The sequence below is a fragment of the Odocoileus virginianus genome, chromosome 10 (assembly GCF_023699985.2).
Source record: "Odocoileus virginianus isolate 20LAN1187 ecotype Illinois chromosome 10, Ovbor_1.2, whole genome shotgun sequence".
In the NCBI taxonomy this organism is placed as follows: Eukaryota; Metazoa; Chordata; class Mammalia; order Artiodactyla; family Cervidae; genus Odocoileus; species Odocoileus virginianus.
The window spans coordinates 8490223-8501602 of record NC_069683.1 but is presented as its reverse complement, the minus strand read 5'-3'; positions in this window follow the sequence as shown (position 1 = coordinate 8501602).

Sequence of the window (11380 nt, the reverse complement as noted above, 5' to 3'; positions counted from 1 at the left end):
TAAAGAACTGATGGTGGATTCTGCTATCAGCTTCTTGTTCCTCCCTGCTAGGAAAGTAGTGAGGCTTATTGGTCATGAGCAAAGTGAGTTAAACAGCCGTACATTTGAGTTCTGGCTGTGGAATCTTGGGCAGTTATTTAATGCAGGAGACTCAAGAGAGATGGGTTCTATCCCTGGGTTGGGAATATTCCCTTTAGGAGGAAATGGCAATCCACTCCAGTATTCTTGACTGGAAAATCCCATGGACAGAGGAGTCTGGCAGGCTACAGTATGGCAGGGGGTCACAAGGAGTTGGACACAACTTAGCTACTGTGCACAAACACTGTCTTTATCAATGCAATTAAGATAATAACAATAGTGATCTCAGAGGATTGTATTGGTGCAAGTTAGAGTAAGTAAGTATGGATCGAATATGTAGGGCACTAATTTAGTCACATAGTCAGTATTGGATAAATGTTCTCTTTATTTGGAAATTGGTGGTGACCACCAACCCCTTCTCTGGGACAGTCTTTGTTTTCCTTCAGGAATTCTGTATCACTGGTGCTGTGATGTCTGCTGTTTCTTCCATGATCTTTCCACTGAGTCTTGATCTTTGCTGATGCATTTGCCTAAAAGTTTGGGCTTAAGGTACATCCTTGATTTCTATTTAGTCTTTACCCACTAACACACAGTTTAGTAAGTCTTGCTTCCTTTCCTTTCATCCTGCTCTGCAAAATGCTGGCCATGCATCATGCTGCAGCTTTCTGTCTCTCTAATGGGAATTGAGGGGGTAGAGAGGAAGAAGAGAGCAGTCATGGGAAGAATTGGAAAAGAACATGGAAATTCCCTCTGGCAATACAAGTTACTTCCTGCCCACAGTCCAAATCAGAAACAGACCCTCCAGTGCATAGAAACACGGGTGCTGAGATAACTCCCGGGCCCCTCCGCACACGTGGCTCCTAGAGGAGACACACAGGTGTTTCCGCTGTTTCGTGTGTTTCTGTTATTTATATGCACATTTGAAATCTCCAAAGCGGGATGGGGAGTTGTGCCCACAAGTGCATCCTGAGAGAATTATAGGGGAGCCCCTGGCCATCATAGAAATGAAAAATGTCAGCTGCCGTGTGGAAGACTGGGTTCAATGTGGACTAACCCCAGGAGATGCCATAATGCTGTGAAAATGCAGAATCCTCAAGATGACATCTTATTTGCCTTCTGTCTCCTTAAAGCTGACTGCAGGCAAGTTCTAATTAGTTGAGTTTAGAGTAATAAAAATATAATTTCTATGAAGATAAAGGTCATGCCTTATTTATTTCTATGTCCCTATGGCAACCTCTGAACCTGATACATTATTGCTGCTTCTTAATGCATCAACAATTGTATTGTTGAATTTGATCTATTCCAAATGATTTAATCCATGACTAATCCATGTTTAAGTAACAATACATGTTTTGTTAACTCTAACATAACTTTTGATGAAGAAAAAATAAAATACTTCTAAAAATACAACTAGATAGTGTCAAGGTATCTACTATAGTTATCAATTATATAACTTGAGATCTTTAGCAACTCATTTCTCTCCTCAGTTGGAGCTGTTTCATTCTCACAGAATTGTATAGTGAAGATTAATATGGTGTGAAAAATTACACTTCTTTCTTTAAAAATTCATATTCAGTTTTATCTATAACATAAACACATACTGGTCCCGCCCCTCTTGGAGGAAAGTTCACTATTTCTTTTTGTTCCAAATGTTTTTCCCAGGCCTTACCTCAGTAATAATCACTGGGAAATATTTAGTGCCTGGCTGTGTGCATAGCCCTAAAAGAAATGTAATGACGGTCATTTGGGGACAGAAATCAGATCCCTCTCATTATTACCCTTCTTCCTAGCCAAGGCTAATCCCTCCACCTGTGCTCTGGCCCCCACCTTTCCCAACCCCTCCTGAAACATATTCCATCAGATATACCTTGTCTAACCCTGGCTCCCTATCCCCCTCCTTCTTGAGGCTCCTTTTCATAACTTGATTCTTTAGTTCATTATGCTTCCATGAAACACCTGCCATATGACCAACACAAAGCTGGTCACTGGGACAGATTTAAAGAATAATAAACTGTCATCTTGTCTTCTAGATTCTAGAAGCTCGCATAGTAGAGTTTGAGAGGTTGACGAATAAATAAATATCAAAGTACATGTGTGTGGTAACAAAGGCATCTAAAAGTTGCCATGGGAGCAAATATGCTCACATCTGACCTAAAGCAATTACAGTCCTCTATTCTTCCTTTTATTGTGAGCTTCTTGAAGTAATATTAAGATACATATATCTTGAAAGCATCCGGTACTGTGCTCAGAGTCTTTATCTACAGTGTCTCTCTTCTCCCACAACAAATCCAGAGCTAAGTTCTATTATTATTCTCACTCTGTAAATGAGAGAACAGAAGGAAAGAGATGTTCCATAACTTGCTTTAAGATCATACAGCTACTTGGTAATATCTATTGGGATCAGTTAAGGTGGTTTCAGTTGCAAAGAACAAAAACAAAAACCCTTAAGTTGGATTAAATAATCGAGAGAATATTTTGGTTTATACAACTGAAGGAAGTAGGGTGAGCTTCAGGTAAAGTTTGTCCCAGCAGCTCAGTGATGTCCCCACAAGCCCACGTTCTTTCTCCTTTGTCTTCCATCCTATTGGCTTTAAGTATTAAGCTGACTCTGCTTGTAGTAATAGAATGACTACTGCAATATCTTGCACTGCATGTCCCCTGCTTCTTATCCAGAAGAGAGAAGTCTGTCTTTCAGCACAAACAAAGATTTTGGGCTTCCCCCTTGGTTCTGTCACTTCTATTCTTGGACCAAACACTGCCTCAAGGAGAATGGGATGCTGAGAGATAATGCACGTTGCCTCCTGTACCACAGAGTTACTGGGAGGATTTGATGGATGTCAACACCTAGCACAGGAGAGCTGGGTTTCCTTCCCAGCCCGTGAAGCCACAGCATCCCCTTTTGGGAGCTTCCTTGGTGACTCAGATTGTAAAGAATCTGCCTGCACTGGGGAGACCTGAGTTTGATCACTGGGTTAGGAACATCCCAAGAAGGGAATGACTACCTACTCTGGTCACAAAGAGTTGGTCATGATTGAGTGACTGACACTTTCACTTTTTCTTTCAATACTTAGCACTGTGCTGGCATATAGAACTGCTCATAGAAGTTAGTTGTTGTTGCTATTATAAACTACTGTATTACACATTGTCATGCTGCTGCTGCTGCTAAGTCACTTCTGTCGTGTCCGACTCTGTGCAACCCCATAGACGTCAGCCCACCAGGCTCCCCCGTGCCTGGGATTCTCCAGGCAAGAACACTGGAGTGGGTTGCCATTTCCTTCTCCAATGCAGCAAAGTGAAAAGTGAAAGTGAAGTCACCCAGTTGTGTCCGACTCTTAGCGACCCCATGGACTGCAGCCTACCAGGCTCCTCTGTCCAGGGGATTTTCCAGGCAAGAGTACTGGAGTGGCTTGCCATTGCCTTCTCCTACACCTTGTCATGAATGAACTATTAAAGATGATTCTTGTGAGGGTCAGAAGAGAATGCAATGATATGACTGTCACCCCACAATTCATATTTTGAAATCCTAATGCCCTATGTAGTGATGTTGGTAGGTTGGGCCTTTGGGAGGTGCTTAAGTAGCTAAGACAGTAAAGCGTCTACTGCCTGCAATGCAGGAGACCTGGGTTCAATCCCTGGGTCGGGAAGATCCCCTGGATAAGGAAATCATGAATGGGATCACTGCCTCATAAAAGAGGCTCTAGTGAGACCACTAGACTATTTCTACCATCTGAGGACACAGTGAGAAAAACCAGCTGTGAACCAGGGAGAGGACCCTCGCCAGAAAGCAACCATACTGACACCTTGATCTCGACCTGCTCAGCCTCCAGAACCATGAGCAATAAATTTCTGTTTTTATAAGATACCCAGTTTTATAAGCTACCTCTGGTATTTTGTTATAGATGTCTAAACAGAATAAGACAAATATCATTGTTATTGTGACTATTGTTATTAACTCCTTTGTTATACATTCATATATTCAAAATTTATACATTCATCCAACCAATATTTATTGAGCAACTTTAATGTTCTATGCACTGAGGATACAAAAGTGAAGAAAACCAAATCCCTGTTCTCCTGGGGCTGACCTTCTGAGAGAAGATCAGTGGATAAGTTCAGTTAAGTTCAGTTGCTCAGTCATGTCCGACTCTTTGCGACCCCATGAACCGCAGCACGCCAGGCCTTCCTGTCCATCACCAACTCCAGGAGTCCACCCAAACCCATGTCCACTGAGTCGGTGATGCCATCCAACCATCTCATCCTCTGTCGTCCCCTTCTCCTTCTGTCCTCAATCTTTCCCAGCATCAGGGTCTTTTCCAATGAGTCAGCTCTTTGCATCAGGTGGCCAAAGTATTGGAGTTTCAGCTTCAACATCAGTCCTTCCAGTGAACACCCAGGACTGATCTCCTTTAGGATGGACTGGTTGGATCTCCTTGCAGTCCAAGGGACTCTCAAGAGTCTTCTCCAATACCACAGTTCAAAAGCATCAATTCTTCTGCACTCAGCTTTCTTTATAATCCAACGCTCACATCCAAACATGACCACTGGAAAAACCATAGCCTTGACTAGACGGACCTTTGCTGGCAAAGTAATGTCTCTGCTTTTTTTTTTTTTTTTTAATTATTTTATTTATTGGTCTGTGTCTGGCCTTAGTTGGGGCACACAGGATCTTCTGTTTTGTTTTGTTTTGTTTTGTTTTTCCATTTATTTTTATTAGTTGGAGGCTAATTACTTTACATCATTACAGTAGTTTTTGTCATACATTGAAATGAATTAGCCATGGATTTACATGTATTTCCCATCCCGGTCCCCCCTCCCACCTCCCTCTCCACCTGATCCCTCTGGGTCTTCCCAGTGCACCATCCCCGAACACTTGTCTCATGCACCCAACCTGGGCTGGTGATCTGTTTCACCCTAGATAATATACATGTTTCAATGCTGTTCTCTTGAAACATCCCACCCTTGCCTTCTCCCAAAGTCCACAAGTCTGTTCTATACATCTGAGTCTCTTTTTCTGTTTTGCATATAGGGTTATCGTTACCATCTTTCTAAATTTAGAAAGATGTCTCTGCTTTTTAATATGCTATCTAGGTTGGTCAAAACTTTCCTTCCAAGGAGTAAGTGTCTTTTAATTTCATGGCTGCAATCACCATCTGCAGCGATTTTGGAGCCCAGAAAAATAAAGTCTGCCACTGTTTCCACTATTTCCCTATCTATTTGCCATGAAGTGATGGGACCAGATACCATGATTTTAGTTTTCTGAATGTTGAGCTTTAAGCCAACTTTTTCACTCTCCTCTTTCACTTTCGTAAAGAGTCTCTTTAGTTCCTCTTCACTCTCTGCCATAAGGGTGGTGTCATCTGCATATCTGAAGTTATTGATATTTCTCCCGGCAATCTTGATTCCAGCTTGTGCTTCCTCCAGCCCAGCATTTTTCATGATGTACTCTGCATATAAGTTAAATAAGTAGGGTGACAATATACAGCCTTGGCATACTCCTTTTCCTATTTGGAACCAGTCTGTGGTTCCATGTCCAGTTCTAACTGTTGCTTCCTGACCTGCATACAGGTTTCTCAAGAGGCAGGTCAGGTGGTCTGGTATTCCCATCTCCTTCAGAATTTTCCACAGTTTATTGTCATCCACACAGTCAAAGGCTTTGACATAGTCAATAAAGCAGTGGATAAGTACACATAATAAAGCAAATAGAAATTGAATGTAGACTATGAAGAATAAAGAGGGGTGTGGGATACAGAGTGACGTGAAGAGTGCATTTTTACAAAGAGTGCTCAGGGAAGACTTCACTGGTGAGTGACATTGGAGTCTAAAGAAGTAAACTTGTGAACTATGTGGGTATCTGAGAAAAGAACTCTCCAAGGAGAAGGCACAATAAATGCTTTAATTCCTGTGTTTGCTTTCAGCTTTTAGAGATCCAGGAAAATGCAGGAATCATGGGAAATTTCTGGCAGTATCCCCAGTATGAAGGTGGAGAGTTCACAGCAAAATATCTGGGAGCCACTATAATATTTCATATGTCTTAAAATTCACAGATCTCTGCCACTGCCCAAGAAGTAATAACATAGCTCAGGCTTTCCTTCCTCCTTCCAACTCTGCACACTAGTCCTCTGGTGGATTGCTCTAGCTTTCTGCTAGTTGTCTGCTAGCAAATGTTTCTGAGGAATGTTGTTTCCAGACTTTCAACCCCTTCACTACAGGAGAAAATGGAACTGGGTTGTCAAAGACGTTGTACTGTTTTTGACATTCTTGTTTGCGGATTCTAGAAGGTTAGATGAAGACTGTGCCTCTTCTTTCATGAATACCATTTTTCTCAGCTAAGTTTTTTGTTCGTTTGTTTCCATTTACATAAACTTCAATAATAGGCAAATCTTATTATGATACAAATCAAGATTGTTTTTATCTTTGGTAGTGACTAAAAAAGGGCAAAGAGAAGCAGCTTTCTTAGGTGCTAGCAGATTTTAGTTTTCTCAGCTAAGATTTTTATGGGAATTAGGTTGCACACAATTTAAACTCTGGTGTGTGTCCAGGACCTGGAATTTGGGGTAACTGAAGGCTTATCTATTTTCAGTCCTATCTGTGAGAATAATAAGGCCAAGAGTCCACGATGACAATTAAAAAGCATGGCCAGAGGTCTCAGTTGTCAGGCCACTCCACTGATGCACACTAGGTGTGCCATAGAGTTGGAGTAACGTTGATGTTGCATAAATGTCAGGCATTAGTCTTTTGCTTGATTATGAGTGATTGTGACCAGGTAACACCACTGTTCTTCAGATGTGTGAAAGTGGCAAAGCCTTAGGGATAAGCCTGTAGATGATGATCACAGACAGACCAGGGTCTACGTATATGCACTTGACTCATGGTAAGCATTCAGAAGATGGTATCCTTTGATGTAATAAGGATATGGGCAATGTCCAGACATGTTTGCTCTACTTATTTTTACCTGATTATAGCTTCTTATTGTTCCCTCATCTGAAAGATATCATCCTCTATTTAATACCAACCAGAAAAATGTGATTATTCTTAAGGAGAAGACTGCACTGGATTTTTGAGAAGCTTTACCCAGCCAGTCTGAAAGTGTTAGTCATTTCAGTAGTGTCTAACTGTTTTCGACCCCATGGACTGTAGCCTGCCAGGCTCCTCTGTCCATGGGATACTCCAGGCAAGAACACTGGAGTGGGTAGCCATTGTCTTCTCCAGGGCCTCTTTCCAAGGATCAAACCCGGGTCTCCTGCATTACAGGTAGATTCCTTACCTTCTGTGCCACCAAGGAAATCCAGCCAATCTATGTCCCTGATATTAAGGGTCCCGAGGTTAAAACATGTTTGATGTTTAGCATTTCACTGTGTAAATGTTTCAGTGGTCAGTTGAAATTCCATGGCAAGTGTCTTGATCATTCCTTCCATATTTCACATCCGTTACTTCCAAAAAGCAGGAAGCCAGTCTTAACTAAACACATAAACAAAAACTCTTGAGAAAGTAGCACTGGGTCACCCCTTGACATTTGCCCCCAGAAAAGGAAAGTCCATCAATATGCTGTCTCTCAAATGAAAAATTTGAAAGGCCTGGTTCAGCTGTATCTTCTTGATGAAGACCCTTCCATCTGTTCAGGTCAATACTAACTCTCTATTCATGCAACTGAGGCTGCTTGTGACCACAAAAATGATGGAAATAGTTGACATAAATTCAAATTCAGACCCCTGGTGCAGATAGTCAACTTCCATTACCACATCTATAATGCAATTATATTTTGATTTTTTTTTGTCACTAAATATTAACTCTGTAAAGACAGGGTTAATGCTCTATTTGCCTTTAAATGCCCTACATCAAAATGGTGCCTAGCAAAAGTAAGTGTTCAATAAATGCATTTTATGTGAAGAAATAAATGAATGAATGAAATGTCACCTGGCTCAGATATATACATGAGGCTTTTCCACTTGGACTGGGGACATCAGTGAGTTTAAAATTCCTAACCAGAAAAAATGGTATCTCCTGATCTCTGCTCATTGACCCAGAAATGGTCTTTCAACTTCTCATCAATCCTCTTGTTACCTAATATCCCTTAGTAAATGGGCTCTAGAGGAGGAGAAATGCACAAAATGTCTGCAGTAAATGAGTAAAAAGTGCAGTGGGATAATATTATGGAACTAAATCTTATAGAATTGTTATATATCAGTCATTTGAGAGGAGAAAAAAACTTCAGATTGTGGGAAGTTTCAGTACAAAGATGATGATGTTTAGGATCCTTTCCATTGACCTCAAGGTTCTTATCTATTTTCTTATATTTACTAAAGCAGAAATAATCTGCCCTGCAAAACAGACAAGAGGCTATTTCACACACAAACACACACAAAAGCTATAATAGACAATACAACTCAGCTCAAGGAAAGAAAAATTAAAAACAAAGGATTCACTGGAGTTGGAAGACTGGAATTCAATTTCTGACTATGTCCATTTGTACTTGGTGATCCCAGGGCATTTTACATTGCTTCATAAGCTTTGATTTTCTCATCTGTAATATGGGGCTAGATTTCTATCTAACAAAGTTGTCATGAGAATTGAGTAAATTTATTACTAATGAGTAACTTCTTTATTACTTAAAAATACCTTTTAACTAATAAAATTCTATATAAGTGTGAAATAATTTTTTTTTCAAGAGACAGGTGATGACAGTGAAGGCAAGCAACATATTTATAGTGAGGATGTATCATTTTAAAAACATTAAAAAATAAGGTTATACCTATCTACATGTATATGTCTATTATAAATTCAGTTCACAAGTTCAGGAGGACTGAACTCTAGTGCTCCTTTAGTGCTCCTTTTTCCTTTAGTCGAACTTAATCTACATGTAGTTCATTTCAATTCTGAGGCAGAAAAACTTAGTTTTGATCAATTCAGGGTAAACCAGCCAGTTTAGTGGTTGCCTCTGTGTTTTTTGAGGGAGTTTATGGAATGTCATGGGCTTCCATGGTGGCTCAGTGCTAAAGCATCTGCCTGCCAGTGCAGAAGATGTGGGTTCAATCCCTGGGTCAGAAAGATCCCCTGGAGAAGGAAATGGCAACCCACTCTAGTTTTCCTGCCTGGAAAATGCCATGGGCAGAGGAGCCTGGTAGGCTATAGTCCACAGGATCGCAAAAGAGTCAGACACAGCTTAGGAACTAAACAACAGTGGGGTGTCACAATATCAGATGTGGCACCTGGCCCCCAGTCATCAGCTTTCCCTGCCAGCAAACCACAAAACATGTGTCACCCATCAGCATGCTTCCACCTGGCTTCACTGGGAAGGTTGCCTCTGGACTCGCTTTATTGAAGAAGCCCCATCAACAAAAATGTATCCTCATTGCTCTCAGTGATGGAGACTGCAGGGGATACATCCTGGTCAAGGTGAGGCTGCTCCTGAAATTTCCGTTATCTAGAAGAAAACAAAAACAACATTGAGAACAAACCATCAGAGAAATCTCTGCCTATCTAAAGACCTTAGAGACCTGGAGGACGCTCCCCCTCATTGTACCAGAGGAGACCCAGAGAGCTTTGCCTTTCTCACGGTTGCCCTGACTCCACTGATTCCAGACCATGATTTCCTCTTTTGGACCATCATGCATCGTGTGCGCTGCCACCTGAGAGAAGACAAATGAATACACCAGTCCTCAGAATTCAAGGAAGCGGTTAGCCCCTGAATGCGGAGGAGTTTTTTCTGGTCTTCTCTTTAAACAACAACTACAACTTGAGTTTCTTTGGAATAATATTTATATTCTCGGTTTGAATAGTCTTCAGTCCTATTTAGCATATGGTGGATATAAACACGGCAAAAACAAATGTGTCTAAGAATGTGTGCTCTGAGCACAATGTAAAGTCTTACCATTGAATGCAGCACAATATCAGTTACTTAAATTCAAAATTTTACTGAGTATGCTCATGGTGACAAGTCCTGAGCTAGTTTCCAGTTCTTTACAAAATAAAATACACTGATGTGGCCCCAAAATGTGCAGAGTGGAAGCATTGAGTCCATGTGTCTTTTCTGGCCGGGAATGGGGCATAGGGCAGAGTATGTGGGCATGAAAAGGAGGAGAATCAAAGCTACTATTCATTGAGCCCTGGGGAGGCACCATACACTGGTCTTCTCATCCTCATATCTCTGTATGGAAAGTTCCAGCACATGCACCCCAGGATCCCCCCGAAAGACATCAACGCAAACCCTACACTTCAAAACATTAAATACAGCTTTTGTTGCCGCTCAGTGCAAGATGTTTCTAATACAATCTATTCCCTTCAAAGACATGGTGGAGAATGGTGGGGGGTGGCTTGAGCAATGTAGTTTTTCTTTTTACATTTTAGTTCAGCCTGGAAAATTGGTATCTCATTGCCAAATCAATGAAGAACACATTTACTACTTAACGTTGTTTGAAATAATATCTACCAGGCTCAAAGTTTCAATTAAAAGCACAAAATTCTTTCAAGCTCAAAATCAAAACAATAACACAAATATAAACTGCATTTCATGCTCTCTTAATATTTCACTATGTGACTATAGATGAATATTTCTCTCTCCCTTTCTGTCTCACTCTCACTTTCTCTGCCTTTGTTTTGTCACCTGGCAAATAAGGAAATTGAAGTAGTGCCTTAAATCATCTCTAAGTTCCTTTCATGTGATTAAATATAACTATTTATATTAGGCTTGTAAATAGCAGGTGGTGATGACGGGTTTTGAGCCCTGCTGTCGTATGCTGTAATGATTATGAGTAGAGTTATTAGGCTTTGTTTCTCAAAGGGGGAATTTGGTTGTGACAAGAATAAGGATGCAACCCTTCCTTGTGAAGAGGGTACCAGCGCACACTCACAGCCAAGTCTTGAAAATGATAGCTGCTGCCACAAGCTGAATGACAGTCACGTGCCATGCACCTCACAACTTTATCTCGTTTCATCATTGTAAGAATCTGCTGAAACCAATGTTTGGAAAAATCAAATGACTTTCCCAGGGTAACACAGCTAGTAGTTTGCAGCCATTTTAACAATTCATACTCATTCAAAAGGGATTGCCTTGATGGTTGGGCTAGAGCTAGCCGGGCCCTGCTTCATTGCAACACTGGACTAATGTGACTAACTTGGAAACTGTCTAGGAGGCAGGGGCTATTCACACCCTCTCCCCAGTGACTTTCCAACTGCAAGCTTGGGCCTTGGTGTGGTGCTACTGTCCCTGTTCCCATCACACAGGACTCACATATTTTGGGGACAGAGCCTATTGACATGGATGCACTATCCTGTGGAGGGCTTTTCAACATTGAAAGTACCATTT